This window comes from Dysidea avara, chromosome 13 (assembly GCF_963678975.1).
Source record: "Dysidea avara chromosome 13, odDysAvar1.4, whole genome shotgun sequence".
NCBI lineage: Eukaryota > Metazoa > Porifera > Demospongiae > Dictyoceratida > Dysideidae > Dysidea > Dysidea avara.
This window is the reverse complement of record NC_089284.1, coordinates 13,889,424-13,902,000: the sequence shown is the minus strand read 5'-3', so window position 1 is coordinate 13,902,000 and position 12,577 is coordinate 13,889,424. Positions and strand designations below refer to the sequence as shown.

At 37.1% G+C, this 12,577-nt stretch overlaps 1 long non-coding RNA gene across 1 annotated transcript in view; it reads right to left on the bottom strand.

The window, feature by feature from the left end:
• Positions 1 to 10,340, bottom strand: part of LOC136242791 (uncharacterized) — a 28,858-nt gene extending 18,518 nt beyond the window's left edge. Inside the window, exons 1-2 of the long non-coding RNA XR_010694642.1 lie at positions 10,318 to 10,340; positions 68 to 88 (exon numbers count right to left, since the gene is read on the bottom strand). This is a non-coding gene — a long non-coding RNA (uncharacterized lncRNA). The remainder of the gene's footprint in view (positions 1 to 67; positions 89 to 10,317) is intronic.
• Between the last annotated feature and the right edge of the window lie 2,237 nt (positions 10,341 to 12,577).

Here is a 12,577-nt window from a genome sequence, read left to right as displayed (position 1 = left end):
AAAATTACTGTTTAGTACATTTACACAGTTATATTACTATATGCACAATCATATGTATGATACATACCTGTACAACTGGAGTTGGCCACTTGGTGAAGTTATAGAACATATCAGGATGAACAGCAAAAAAGTAACAAATAAGAAACAATTATAGACTAACTAGTGTCATACAATACAGTTCAAACACAAGTTTGCTTTAGAATGTAATCTTCATGGGTAATACTACACTTTAGACTACAACAAGTTTGATACTGAAATTTAATTGGCTGAAAATGTGGTCTCTAAATCCCATAGAGCCATGCTCATGTCCAATAGAGACCATGTTCTGAGGTACACGATAATTACACACATTGGCAACACACAGGCGTTTAAATAACTAGTAACAGTTGTACTGAATTAGAGGGAGGTGTAATGGGCTTGTGTGTACTACATTTCTTGTTTACAAGCAGCTGTCAAGGTACAATAACAGCAACAACAAATTGTAGTCCAGTACTTCGAAACATTGCACATTCCTGTAACATCAACAATGCATAGGCACCAACAATGCATAGGCGTTTAATTGGGTAGCAACACAAAGGTATTTAAAATGGGTAGCAACAGCCATGCTGAGGTCCCGCAATGTAGGGAGGTGTAGAGGGCCTGTTTCTAGTAATTAGCGATACATTTCTCATTTACAAGCAGTTGTCAACTCAAGGTACAATAACGTGTTGTAGTCTAAATAAGTTAGACATCAAAAACAACTGGGTTCTTGACGTCTAATTATTATTTAGCAAGCCTGAAAGTGCTCTATAATGGTAACATAATTATTATGTATGTCTCATAAATTAAGTAATAGTATATCAGGCAAAGCACTCATGCCCATGGTATTACTAATATGTTCTACTTTTATAGCATGTAGACCCACCTAATTGGCAAAATCTTTAGTTGCTATACCCTTCTCTTATATAGGAAACCAAGTAAGCTATGATTGTGGGATTGAATTTTGCCAAACAAACTGTGATTGTGGGATTCAATTTTAATACATCAAACAGTAGTTTGATTTTATTTTTGCTAATATAGCAATTTTAAGAGACCAGAGTTAATTATGTTACTTTAATTGTACATTTACAAAAGTAAAAAACAAACTACTGTTGATGTATTAAAATTGAATCCCACAATCACAGGTTGTTTGACAGAATTCAATCCCACAATCACAGCTTGCTTGATTCCCTATAGAGGAGAAGAGGATAACAGTATAACATCAAAGCAATCTGATTATTTCTGGATATAGTGTGCACTCCTATTAGGTGTGCAATATCTCAAGTTAACGAGATATACGCACTGGTGGCAGTGCGTATATCTCGTTAAGGCAGTATGTAACGAGATATACGCACTAGTAGCAGTGCGTATATCTTGTTAACATTTTGAGTCAGTGCGATATGTGATATATATACACTGGCTTTCCTTTGATCTGAGGTGTGAAAGTGGTACATGTGTTTACATACACACACTTTCCAGGTTGAGAATTGTCAAGTATTGTGATATTTAGTGACATCATGATAATTTGCTGATGTACTGGGATATTAATTTTCAATATCATCACCTCTTTTTATCTGCACTTGTACCTTTTCCATCTGACAGCTTGGCTGTTTTGGTTTTGTAACTGACTGTTATATTAAAGTGTTTACAAGACAACGTATCATAGGTATTTTTTGAATGTTTAAATTTTTCAGTTTGCAAACATTTAAAAAAAACATTTTCAAAAATGTCAAAGTGTCTGGTGCACCACCCTCCTAAATTGAATCAAGACTAAACAAAACTGTAAAGTTACGTGTCCCAATATGGAGGCTCTCGTATCATGATGTTTGCTGTTCAATGGATTTGGGAATATCATGTGTAGGTGAGATGATCTGGACCTGTTTGCTTCATTGTCACCATGAACTTGGTACTCAATCTTGTCTACCCACCACAATATGCATGCGCACTGTCAATGATTAAACTAGAAACTATAGTTGGTCGTGCCAAAAGGAACTACTGATTGCTACATACAGCTTTCATCCAAAGTGGTAGACTGGTGGTAGGAGCAACTGCCAGCCGACACTTTCTCTTCTTGCCACTAATGAAATAGAGTATTCCATCCAGTGCAGAGTAACCCTTGGCAGGTGGTTCTTCTCTTAAATAATCCAGCGTCACAACGACCAAAGATCCTTTCTCTGGACACTTCCCTGATGCTCTGGCCAACATTCTCTGTCCACCATATACACACATAAACTGCATAATCAAGTAGCAAACAGTACCATGGTGGATCTTTAGGTGGCCATTACTCAAGTAGCAGGTTATACAACATATTAAGTAGTCTGTGATATTGGGATGGTATGTATACTGATGCACTAAACTTTTTCAGATTAAGTCCCCAGTGTGCTATTGTTTCATGAGGGGAAAGGAATGAGAAGCAGTCCTTACATCCTATCCCTGTGCAAAGGCCTTTCCATGCAGATACTAGGACTGGATATAATGGATTTTCCAGCCACACAACAGGGCAATAAGCATGCTGTTGTCTTTCAGGATTTCTTCACCAAGTGGTCCATGGTCTTTGCAGTACTTGACCAGAGGACACTAAAAATTGTAGAGCCATTGACGAAGTGATTCAATTTTGTGGTGTTCCAGAGGAAGTGTTGACGGATAGAGGTATGAATTTATTGTCACATTTGATGATGGATGTTTGCTCTGAGTTGGGAATTACTGAGATGAACATTACAGCATGAATGTGATGGTATGGTCAAGGGGTTTAATCGTACCCTTAAAGTCCATGCTCCGTAAACATGCTGACAAGTTCAGAACACAGTGGGACAAGTATTTACCTGGTATGTTGTGGGCATACAGAAACATGCCCATTGAGAGTACTGGCAAGAAGCCATTGTTTTTGTTATTTGGTGTTGACTGAAGGACACCATCTAAGAGTGCACTGTTGCCACCTAATTCAATGGACTCTACTGAAGTGATAGACTATTGCTAAGAACTCATGTTGTCATTATCATCAGCCAGAACATCGGCTGCTTCACAGATTCAGAAGGCTTAATCCAATATAAGCGGTGTTATGACAAGAAGACTAAACTCAGTATATTCAGGATATCTTGTGAGACTTCCACATGAAGAGACAGGAAGAATGAGAAAGCTGTCAAGGCCATGGCACAGACCATTTCAAGTTGTGTCACAATAAGACTATGATACAACTGTCTCTAATGTATATTTCTCCAATGATACACATTAAAGTGCATCAGAACAGAGTATCAAGGAGTTCCTGGCAGGATACATACTATTGGTATGGTGACAAACATAAGGGGGACAGGAGCACCACAAATGTGGGTGAATAAGTTGCTTAACAGTCCTGTTCAAGTGGATACTAATTCCAGTGGTGAGACAGCAGAAACAGAAGTGACTGAGGCTAGTGAGTCAGAAAAACAGGGATCCAATAATGGTGTGTTAGATGACAAATTAGATGAAGGAGAGAGTACTGAGCCAGGAATAGGTAGTGGATGGCAAGCTGACGTTCAATCTGAACCAGAAGTTACAACTCCTAGAAGCAAGAGGAGTCAATATTCACTCTGTGGTTCAACCAAGAGGCCAAACAGATTTACATTACCATGCTCAGGTCGAGTTTTTTTAGGGAGAGTAGTGATGTAACAGTAGCAACAATTGTACAACATTTATAGGTGCTTAGTGTATGTTATATTGTAAACGTGCACTTGTACGCATGCGCATTTTATATCATTAGAGTCAGGCTGGTATATTAAGTAGTCATAGTGAACCATGTGGTGTCTGCTGCAGGACAGGTATTCAAGCGCAATGCTGGGTCCTGGGCAACAGATGCAGTATACTAGCCGCTCACCAGGAGCTCCACCCAGTGCAAATCGAAAATGAAATATTTTTGTGTATTTCTGGTTTGTTTTGGGATATTTTGCAAAATGATGATGGTGTAGGGTGATCTAGTAAAGATTTGAAATTGCTGTGGAGCAGGGGCAGATCCAGACTTATGGAAAAGGGGGATCAAAATGAACTCTGAGACACTACATGTCTGGTTTGGTAAGGTGAGACCAAAAAAAAAAAAGTCACAGCCAGCTGAAAATAGCTGCCCACCTCATCAACTACGCATTTATCACTGATAAAGTACGTAAAATCCTTACATAGCTTGCTACACCCTGCTCTAATACTGTGACTGCTTTATTAGAGTGACTGTTCTATTAGAGTATCTCAATCTTGGTATACTAAAATTTTTTGGAGGGGTCAAGAGTCCCCCCTCCATATTTGTCCCTGCTGCGAAGTATGAAGTCAAATTTGGACAATTTAGCTGCCTCCCATGGTGCGGAGTTTATAATGGTGCGTGGAAGCTGTGGATGAAACAATATTATTGACAATCGCTAGTACCTTAATGTCCAGGGACATAGTTCTAGTCAATAATTGACCACCACTATGGCTGCAGAAGCGCTGGAAATGGCTAGAAAGTGCAATATAATTCTTGAAAGCTAAAGAAAATTTTGATGCTTGTCACCCAGATGGTGAAAAGTCTCAGATCTACAGCATAGACAGACTATGCATCTAACCATATCAAAACACTATGGCTTCTCTTGTCTTGGGTGGTAGGACAGTAAAAATTCATATTTCTTTGTTTTTTCTAAGAAAGCAACCTGTTCCAGGCACCCTGCAAATCATTTGCTTATTACCGTGTGTACTTTTTAACTACTGGATATGATTTGGCTAAGTAACAACGGTCTTCTGTACAGAGCACGGAATTTAAAAAATAAGTTTTGCATCTCGTGAGATACTAAAAATGATATTTCTGTGAGGACAACAATCATGCCTCTTGTTTCATGGTGGATCTAGCAACGGAATACTACAATGAACACTTCACAATGGTATATAGGGGGATCAATTTGCAAAAGTTGATTTTCAGATTGCTGACCCTATCATGAAGTTTTGGGTTTTGGGTTTTTATTCAATGAAATTTTCTACTGCCTGCCCGCCCACCCGACCGACCGCCCGCCCGCCAGAAGGTTTTAGAAGCTCTGACAGTAACAAGTACAGTAAAATCTATGCTTTCAATGAACTAATTTTAAGACAAATGTGAAGATTTAACCACAGCTGTCGTTGCTGTATCAGCATACTTCCTTGACTGCTGTATTAGAGTAGTTCAATGTAGTATTTCTAACTACACTCAATTGTTTATGGAATAAGAAGCTATAGTCTACAAGAGCTAGTACCCCTATAGGCCTTGTTGCCTTCTGTACTAGTTTTGGTTACACTAATAAAAATAAACTAAAATAAATGGTATAGTGTCTGCATGATAACCTACACTGCTAAAAGCAGGAGAGTATCTGCACTTCACAAGTGCTTTCACTGTATTTTTATTTACCTTGTAACTGGTCTGCATGGCACACCATGGTGATGGATAATCATAAAAAGCAGCTGGGCAAGCATTAAATAGGACAAGCACACACTAATCATCCTAGAACAATCTACCTTTGCTACTTACTTGCCTACACTCCTTGGTTCAAACCTGAAGAGTTTTGAAATCCATTTTAAAGGCAAACACAACCACTGGACTGCCAGCTAGTTTGTCCATAGTTTGTTTTTGAACTATAGGTCTTAGTTTTGCAGTGATAGTATCAGTTAGGAGTATATGTAAGCAAGGTAGGAGGATTGTTTGTATGCTTGTTCTATTTGTGCTCACCCAGCTACTGTTTATGGGCATGCCATGCAGAGCTGTTACAAGGTAAATAAAGTATAATTACTATAGAGAATATAACTATTTAGTATAATTATTTTATTCTGCTATTCCGTATACCACATAGCTGGTTATTTTCGAAGGGTTTTTATTTTCAGATGTTTTGAAGAGGTCCTTCTCTTCAAAAATAAATTCCCAAGTACTGTTGCTCTTCGAAAATAAATTCCCACAAGTAAAATAATGTGCTTTCACGTAATCGAACAACACGTATTCACTCGTGTATTCTTTACACGTTTAAGCTTGGTATTATTAATAGCAGCTAAACAGTATCATTACTGCATCAACAGCCAGTAAACTATCCAGAATTGCCATTGTTGGGAATCCATGCCATCTGCTGCTGTACCCCAATCAAGCTGATTGCCTCACCAGTGGCTGCTAACTGCTGTAACTACTCCACTTATATATATACGTACCACTTTCACACCTCACTTCAAAGGGAAGGTGTATAAGTGGTATAATAGCACCGCTATCAGTGCTCAGGAATGCATTAATGAGAAATGGAGGTCCTAGGAGGGATATAACTTGTATATTAATGTATTCCAAGCATTCTCAAAAATCATCCAATTTCTAAATGTTTTACAGTAAAGCAGCCCATATGTGAAAAATATGAAGAGTATAGACTAGATGGTGCAGTATTTTGGGACAGGTGGTATTATAAGTCACACAGTTTAAAACAAGTTTAGTTGCTGCATATTTATGAATAAAGGGATAATATCAATTCAGATATTGATCATAATTAAGTCAACCACGAATCTAATTAGAAGATCTTTATCACTATAGGAATGCTGACCCTGATTATCTCTGTACCACTTACTATGTAGTAAAGAGTGCAAAAAGTGCATATACCCAGTCAACCAAATTGTTTTGATTGTCTACAGCATTCCTGCTGCCTTTTCCACATAACATTTACCCTATAATAGCTAATCAAATATGAAATAGTCTATTTACAAGCAGTGTGTCATAATACCCCCATATTTCTCACATATACCATAAATGACAAAAGTTTGCAATGACTACTAAAGTTTGGTGAATTTGACAAATCAAAGTGAATTGCCAAACCTTATTGCCAAATAGCTATTGTATATTGTTCAATATTAGCTGTATGGTGAAATTCACCAAACTTTTATCCACCAACCTGCTTCACATGCTGATTCGCCAAACTTGTGTTGTTTATGGTAGTACACATAATTATTGCTCAGAAAATCATAAAGCCCACCGCAGATCTAGAAACTTTCAGAGGGATTTATATAAGAGGGGCAGATACTTTGAGGGCATAAGTGGCAGTCACTTGGCACACTCAGCATTTGAACCATTCTCTATCTAAAGAGGGTCTGGGGGCAGAAAATTTAGTTTTCTGAGATTTTATTTGTTGACATTGTTGGCTGACCCTTTTTATGGAATAAGCCTTGTGAGTAATTGCATATTGAAAGAAAGTCATTTAAATCCAACATTAGAAACAGTACTGCAGCAGTTCTAAAGCTGCATAATATGCAAAGGGGTTGTGGGGTGCAACAAAAATCAGTGTAGCAGTATGGCCTAGATTTCAGGTAGTCTGGGATGCAACCCATCTAAGCACTAAGATATTTACGATTGAAAATGGAGCAATAACACAATCAATGTCACAACCAACAATGTCAATCTATGTTGCAACTATTCCAAAAGAGATTGTCTTCACCAGTAGGCGTAATTATCTGGTCTAACATTTGGTCATATCTACTCAGTCATCCTGTACTGATTCTAGAACATCACCTGTTGAAGGAAATCAGGACTTTGATAGAATAGATGGAGCATTTTAGTTGTTGTGTTGATAAAGAACTCTGTACAGTTAAACATACCCTCAGATGCATCTGACTGTTGTATTACACTATAAGACTGCAGTATTAGAGTAACTGAGCTAACTGCTGTATTAGACGATTTCAGTTTGACAGGTAGAGATACCCACTACTGGGCAGTATTATGATTAAGCTGTATGGCTTTGCACATGCAACTGGCAGAAGTACGGGGTGGGGGATAGCTGGGCTACAGCTTCTATATTGTTATTTTACCCACCTGACTTTATAAGGACAATGCAATTAGCTTAAAAGTTGGGTGAAACTGGGTGCTGAAATTATAGTGTGTTGCACAATTAATTTTGATAAAGGCAATGGAATATTTTTGAGGGTGCTAAACTCAGTATGAACAGTTTAATTTTTGATAGGGCGATAGAATATTTGTGAGGGCAGTATAATGAATTAAAACCTGACATTTAATTTTTGATGAGGTTTACTCAATATTAGTTTGTAGCAGTTGAATTTGGTCCCATGAGTGTGTACTTAATATATAGCCTGCATCTGTGGGCTGTGCACACGGACCCCTACTTCCAGACATAGGCGGTGGAGACGGGGGGGCATGGCCCCCACTTTTATGGGACACTGTTTGCAAGAAAAGATCGAGATACTCTAATAGAACAGTCAGGATCTGGATACTCTAATAGAGCAGTCACAGTATTTAGAGAAGCAGTGTAGTAAGTTACTTAGCTACATATGAGTAGTTATATATAATTGGTGGAGAGCAGCTATTGTCAGCAGGCTGTGACCTTTTTTTTGTTTTCAACTTACAGCTGGCCTGGCCCCCTCACTCTTTGGCCTGCTCCACTGCCCCTGCTCCCAGACATTTTATACTTGATTATTTTCTTCTGTCTCTATCATTGCAGCAATTCTCATTCTAAAGTATGAATGAACTGGACCAGAATTGCAGAGAATTTCAATGTGTAATTTTCTATATCTTTCAGGGTATTTTCAAATATAGTGCAGCACCTAAGACCCTCTAATTGAGGTAATCGTTCACTTTTTGAAAAAAGCACCAAATTTCTTATGGGGTTTGTAGTATGTGTACTAAGTGATTTTAGAAGGGGAGGCATGTAAAAAGTCCTTTGGAACCCTACTTTTTGGACCTTCACAATAAAACTATTTGTTTGCATGGAAAACATTACAATCACTGGATCTAGTATTATACCAGTACAAAGCCTGCACCTGCAACATGATGGCCCACTAAAATGCCACATGAAACAAACTGTTTTCTCAGCCTGGCAGTAAACAAAATGACTGGAAATGCTATTTTCAAGGGTTTTTATTAAAGTTTTGCATTTTCCAATGCACACAGTTCTGTAGTATCATGTACAGGATCATCCTGATGTGTATCGTTTCTTTGTCAAAAGTGTACAACAAAAGTTATTGAATGATAAAGTTTTAATTGGTTACAGGTGGACATAATATCATTGGAATATATCAGAGTGTTATACCAAACAACAAGGTATCTCAACAATAACAATTAGATTTGATCAAGATTGCAAGGATAATTGCTTGATTTATGTATATACAGAGGGATTTCAATAATTTTTATGGTTCATCATTCGATAACTTTTTAATACACTTTCAACAAAGAAATGATACACATCAGGATGATCCTTGTACATGATACCACAGAAATGTGTGCAATGGAAATGCAAAACTTTAATAAAACCCCTTGAAAATAATTTTGTTTACTGTCAGGCTGAGAAAATACACATGTGGCATTTTAATGGACCACCATGTTGCAGCCGCTGGCTTTGTACTGAGATCCAGCCTTTAACCTAATAGTATATTGATTGTTTTCCATGTAAATGAATAGCTTTATTGTCAAGGTCCAAAAAATAGGTTCCAAAGGACATTTTACATGCCTCCCCTTCTAAACTAACTTAGTACATGTGCTGCAAACCCCATATGAAATTTGGTGCTTTTATCAAAACGTGGACAGTTTTGTGGCTTAGGCACTGGACTAATATCTTTCAAAACATGCAACTGTCATAATGCTGACCACCATTTTATTTTTAGTGTTTTAGCATCTATAGCTAATACGTACAATAACATCTAAACCTTCTGGAGGTTGCATACCCCCTGAAACTATATGCGCAACTACTGCCTATTACCACTGCTGAAGATTGATGATTGTAAAGTGACTCACAATGCATGCTCAGTCAAAGTTGCTACTAAATTCAATCTCAGAGGTTTAAAATTTTAATTTCCTGTTGGGCATGCCCCCATACCCTAAATAGAGCATGCTTTGCATGCTGTACTAGTGATATCAACCAGTTTCCTCTTTCCCCACTATATAAATTGTTGCTCTTGTTAACACCGCCCTTGTAAAATCCCAGATCTACCCCTGCATTGATTTCTCAGTAAGTCAATGAAGGGAGAACAAGGCTATACATGTACCCACAAGTAAAAGTATTTTTAAGATTGAGATACTCCATGATTTGTATTTAGACTATTTACCTTTTCACATGTAACTTTCCTACATACAATATTACTTGTATATATGTAACTACATCTTTATTCTTTAAGCACATAATATTGTCACATGTCATTAAACTGTGAGCATAATATAGTTTCTCCCAGCAAAACACAGCTTCGTGTAACTCATATTAGTGACATTACACATAGTCATCAACTTCCCATTGATATACTTCATACTCTTAGCATTAAACACCATTAATAAATGTAACTAGTACACAATATATTATGATTCTATAAACTTACATAGTGAGCAATTCTGCACTGCTACATACAAAAAAATCAAGTATATTACATTATTTTCAGTAATATGTAGTAATTTTAGGTAGTATGTTTATAATTTATCAATTATTGGTCCTTAGTCTCTGATGTATGTACATGCATGCATATACCAGATTTCTTGCATTAACTCTGGCAGTAGGATTAAAAATGTTATGTGGAATCTCATCCAGAATATTAAATCCCTTTATGAATAAAATTATGTGTGTGTGTGTGCGTGCGTGCCATTCCAACAATCATCATCAGTTGGAAGCATTGCAGTTACTGTATATGGTTCTTTCCATGCTCCATAAATGAGACCTATAACTACCAGTTAGCTAATTTTGAGCTACTGTACATATTATGTAGCAAAATAGGACACATGCCTAAGTTTCTTATTGCTACAAGTGAGATTGAAGACAGAAGAGATGATTGTTGAAAATGAGGTGCAATGTAAACTATTACCAATGAAGCTATACTGTATGCACTTACACATATACTCCAACTTACAAATCTCCCTGTGTGACACTGTGGTAATACCTGTAGAATAAGCACCAAAAATGTTTACATTAATTTTACATTTAATTTGCAGTTATTATAACATTGCACTATTGCATTTGTGCAAGTGAATGGATGAATGCTAGTGTTGCACCGATATGAGATTTTGCCGATATTCCGATAACCAATATTGGGTAATTATTTACCAGCTGATAAATGTAGCCAATCCGATATATCTATTTTGTAGCGATTTTTACTAGAAATCTGATTGTGAAGGACCAATTTAGCTTGTTTATAGTGATAGCATTGCTACAACAACAGCTGACAGAATACTGAAGCAGTAATAACAACATTGTAATACAGGAAAATGCAACTCAATGCATTTGTAAACATTATTTGGTGCACATAAGTATGTATCATACAGTACAATAGTACTGTATAGTAGGGACGACAAAGGTGTGGGCATGGCCTATGATAAAATATTACCCATAAACCTGCCTTGATTTCCCCTCATGACGACATGACAGTATGGGTTGGGTAAAATATAGCCCAAAAGTGCCTCCAAATCGACTTGAAATGTTTTCATCAAGTTGCTGCAGAATTACAAAAAAAAAAATTTAATGGAACTCGCCTGCCTGCCTGATGCATTCAGGTAAACATAGCGTAAAAATGGCTATGGCTACGTCCCGGCTTCTTTCACAGAAATGCTTTGAATTCACTTAAGAAGAAACCTTTGGTATATTGATAGCCAACAAATACGTGCACTATTATCTTACATTTATCCTTCCATATACTAGAGCAGCTATAGCACAGTACAGCTTCAATCTTCGGGAATGCATGTTTCATAATGTTATTGAACCAACATATTGGAATACACATGCAGGTAGTTCAGTGAGCTGTTCTCCATTGTAGACGAGATGTCGCCTGTCATCAGGAAATGGACTGCTTGTGGAATGGTAGACACAAAGCATGTGTATGAAAGTAGACTACTGTTGTAAGTGAGTTAGTCTGGCATAGCTACGTGTAAGCTAGTCTGGTGGTTATGCCGGACATTAGTGCCGTTGGTGCATATCAATAGTATAGGTGCAGCTGGAATGTAACTGGACAGCCCTTGTGCTTTTATAAATACAATTATTAGATTCATGATTGCTACAGATCATGATCTCACTCATGAATATGAGAATTGCAGCTATTTACATTTCTTTTTTAATTAAAACTTTACAGCACAAGTGCTGAAGGTCTGTAGGACTCCTGGTCCTACAGCCTGCTGTATATGATGGTAGCTAGCTTTTTATTAGTGGTCATAAACTGACAAAAAAGTTTAAATGTATAAGAAAAAATTTGGAATTTTAAATTAAAGTAGGGATAATGTAGAACTGCTGCCTTAAAAAGTACTGAAACAAGCTGGATCTGAATAGTGTGTAATATCTAGATACTGTAAAAGTATAAGAAGTGAATATCCCTACTGTGCATTTTGATTGTAGAATCTCTATATATAGTACAGTAGGGATAGTCACTTCTTATTGTTTTACAGTATCTGGACATTACGTACTACCCTGATCCAGCTTGTTTCAGTACTTTTTATTACAGTGGTACTACATTGTCCTTACTCTAGTTTAAAATTCCTTTCAAATAAATACGTATATCTATATCTGTTGCTTTTCTCATCGTGGTGTTTATCCGATACCGATATAACACAGTTGATATGTAGTTTTTCCAATAACAACCTGATTATCGGTGCAACACTAAT